We start from the raw sequence: 4,284 nt of genomic DNA, 5'->3' as shown, positions 1-4,284 counted from the left end.
ACTTCATTCTGTGCTGTTCTTGAATACTTTTTCTTTTCAGGACACTTACTATCAATAAAATCTTGAGTTAATTCATCTCTTACTCAGTATTTTTGATCTTTGTGCAAGCATGTCGCATTAGAATAATGATTGATGGACTAATAAACTTTCGCAAAAGAAGTTTGGTATATTACTCTGGGAATTTCTAAATAATTTGGTAACCTGAAACAGGACTATTGTTTAAAACACCCCGAGTTCAAAAGATAAAGAGCCTAAGAAGGAAAAAGTTTAAATTAAGACTGCTTTTTTGGATTTGGGTGTCTAAATAGTGAATAAGACAACAGGAAGTCTTGATGGGGTAGGAAGGGGTCCCCTATAGAAAGAAAGCTTCTCATTTGGGCATAAGTATTTGAGAGGACACCCTGAGAGTGGTGTAAACAAATTTCATAATCCATATCCTTAAATTACGGTAGGAGAAGACTGGGAAGAGTCAAATTTTCCTACTCTTAAGTCACGGTGGAAGAAATATAGTACAAATTCTGCGTCCTAGAGGGTTGAGCTTTGAAGTGTACAATGGGGGGCAATTTGATTAAGCGTTTTTTGGAGATATCAACCAAGCAAAAGGCGTCAACGACAAGGCCTTAATAAACTTTAAGAAATAATTCTTGAAAAATGACATTTTGCATTCACTCAAATGTCATTCACACATGTCTAGTTAGGAGCATTTGATGCATTTTATGCCATCCTAATCATTAGGCATAATTAGGTTCCTTATACAGGTCATGTTCCCCAGAGAGCAGATCAGTGAAGATAACAAATCGAGTCTTATCTCCTTGAAGTTGCAGTGGAGCAGACTAAATAAGCAAGTCTTATCCTCCTGAAGTTGCAGCGAGGCAGACTGAAGATGGCAAATCTTATCTCCCTGAAGTTACAATGGAGCAGATTAAAGCCGACAATCCTATCTCACTGAAGTTGCAGTGGGCGGATTAAAACCTTAGATCTTATCTCTCTGAAGTTGCAGAGAGCAGATCGCATCTAGTCTTATCCCTGAAGTTGCAGTAGAGCAGACTAACTGAGCAAGTCTTATCCTTCTGAAGTTGCAGCGAGGCAGACTGAAGATGGCAAATCTTATCTCCCTGAAGTTGCAGTGGAGTAGAGTAAAGCCGACAATCCTATCTCGCTGAAGTTGCAGTGGGTGGATTAAAACCTTAGATCTTATCTCTCTAAAGTTGCAGAGAGCAGATCGCATCTAGTCTTATCTCCCTGAAGTTGCAGTGGAGCAGACTAATTAAGCAAGTCCTATCCTCCTGAAGTTGCAGCGAGGCAGACTGAAGATGGCAAATCTTATCTCCCTGAAGTTGCAGTGGAGCAGATTAAAGCCGACAATCCTATCTCGCTGAAGTTGCAGTGAGCGGGTTAAAACCTCAAATCTTATCTCTCTGAAGTTGTAGAGAGCAGATCGCATCTAGTCTTATCTCCCTAAAGTTGCAGTGGAGCAGTCTAAGTAAAGCAAGTCTTATCCTCCTGAAGTTGCAGTGAGGCAGACTGAAGATGGCAAATTTTATTTCCCTGAAGTTGCAGTGGAGCAACTTAAAGCCGGTAATCCTATCTCCCTGAAGTTGTAGAGGAGTAGATTGAAGTACCAAAGCTTATACCTCTAAAGACGCAGAAAGTCAAAATGAGGCTGAAGAAGAAGAATGCCAAGGTCTAGCATGGCCGGGCAAAATTGGGCATTTTAAAGTCTTTGCTCTATTCCTATTGCACGATAATGAGTAAAGAGGGGCAGCTGTAATGCTTAAATTTTTGCCCAGCCCTTAATAAATAAAAGTCCAATTTTTACAAGTCCAGAACCAAATAAAGTGGCCCAAAATACATGGCCCAAACTGAAATAAAATAGGCCCAAAGACAATGGCCCAGAAAATATTAGAAACCCTAGGGTTTCTAAGTCATCTGCGCCGTAATCACCTAGCCCGCCGCAGCCGAATCTTCACCTACACATCAAAGAAAAAACGAAAATGGAAAGCGAATCAAAATATTTGTAAATCAAATCAGAAAACAGATTTGTTTCCTGTTTTATTTTTTTCATTCGGCTATAAAAAGCCTTTGAACATACTGTAATAGAGGATTTCTTTTTTGGGAATCAATAAAAAAGCCCTATCTTCACAACACAAACAGAGAAACAAACGAATCAAAGGTTGTTATTTGCAGCTTTTATTTATTGTTGTATTTATTTTTTACCATTATATACATACGAATAAAATAAATAGGGGAAAAGAGAAGACACAACCTGTGTTTTGAAGCCCCAGATCGCCGTGGATGGCTGAGGGTGTCGTCTCCAATGAAAGACGACCGGAAGCCGAAAGGTTTCAGTGCTTTTAGGGGCACTTTCATTTGTGTTTTGTGAGATTTGAGCCCGGATTTAGGCTCAGGGGGTCTAGAAGGTCAAACCAAAAAATTTTTCCCCTTTCCGGCCACCGCAGATGGCGGTGCCGGCGCAGTGGCCGGTGACCATCCGATGACCGGCCAATGGCCGGAGGACAGAGGGGCTGAGAGAGTTTTTTTTAAAAGGGATTTGTTTTTTTTTTAAATGTTTTGAAATGATTTTTTTTTGGAAAAAAGGGGGTACTTATAAGGTACCAAAATGGTACCGTTCTGGAGAACCCCCAAACACCCAAAACGGCGTCGTTTTGGGGAGACCGGTCTGACTCCGACCCAACTCGGCCTAGGATCTGCGTGTTTTTTAGCGGAGGGGTAAATTGCATTTTTAGCCCCTCCGTCTTTTAATATATTTTCAATTAGGTTTTTTTTATTTTTTTAGTTCGACCTTTAACTTATTTTAAATTCCAATTTAATCCTTTTGAACGGCGCCGTTTTAGAGGAGAAGGGAAAATTTCCCTTTCAGCCCCTCTATGTAATTCGCGCATTCAATTTAGTCCTCCAAACTTTATTTATTTGCAGATTTACCCCTATTTTTTTATTTGCAACCCAATTTAGTCCTTTTTTCATATTTTTCTTAAAATCAAATTTCGGATAATTTTTTTTTAATTTTTTATGTAATTATTATTATTTTATATATATGTTTCTTTTTGTATGTATTTATACATTAAAAAGAGACTAAAATTTTGTATACTTATATACACATGTTTTATTTAATTAATTTTGATATTATTTTAATTATTTTAAACTTATATATTTTATGTGCACATGTATACATTTTTTGTTTATTTCAATCATTTGTCTATTGATTTAGGTTTACATATTTTTATTATTATCTCGCTCATTTATTTGATATTTTGCATGTCATTATTTTATTTATTTGTTTATATATTCACATTATTTCTATGCTATCGCAATATTTATTATAGCATTGTATATTTAACGTAGCATCACATCATTTTTTTTACTCGATTTCAAACTTTTCAAAATTGAGATAGTGCTTGTATTTAGGATTTTCAAGGAAATTGAGCCCTAACGTATTGGGTTCCGATTTTTTTCGTTAAATCTAAGAATCGAGCATTTCTCTTTAATAAAAAAAATAAGAACTCATTATTGGGAATTCAAGACGTTGTGTCCTAACGTATTGGATGTGACGCATTGATTTCTCGAAATGAATATTTTTTAAAAAATAATAAAGGAAATATTCTGAGTTTGGGATTTTAGAGGAATTGTGCCCTAACGTATTGGGCTGCGATTTCCTAAATCTTGAATAAATGGATATTCTTTTACTTTTTTTATTGCACTAGTATTTTGCCCTAATTCATTTTTGGGGAAAATTAGAATGTCGTGCCCTAACGTATTGGGTGTGGTATTTTATTTCTCTGAAATGATAAAGGTCTTAATACGTAACGTTTTTAAGTTTTTGCTAAGGATTACGATTTTCAAATTTTACATTAAGACATTAATTAATTAACTAGGTACCAATTTTTGGGCGTAATGAGGGTGCTAATCCTTCCTCATACGTAACCAACTCCCGGACCCGTTTTTCTAAAATTTGTAGACTAAAATCATTTTTAGGTGATCGAATCACTCCTTAATAAAAAATTGTTGGCGACTCCTAATTTTTCCAATTTTAGTCGACAACCTAATTTTTGTTTTTTTTTTCAAAAAAAAAATAGTTTCGACAATGACTTTTAAATTAAGTTTCGAATTAGTGAATTCTGTCAAAGGAAAGTGGCGATGCCATGTTAGATAGTGGGCAAAAATTCTGATAGCTGAATTAGCCTTTCAAATCAGTTCAGTGGAGCTGTGGAAAGATTCCAACAATAAGGAGATAAATGCTCTCTCCATTCAGCTGAAATCAGCAAA

The sequence above is a fragment of the Gossypium raimondii genome, chromosome 8 (assembly GCF_025698545.1).
Source record: "Gossypium raimondii isolate GPD5lz chromosome 8, ASM2569854v1, whole genome shotgun sequence".
Taxonomy (NCBI): Eukaryota; Viridiplantae; Streptophyta; class Magnoliopsida; order Malvales; family Malvaceae; genus Gossypium; species Gossypium raimondii.
This window is presented reverse-complemented; position numbering follows the sequence as displayed.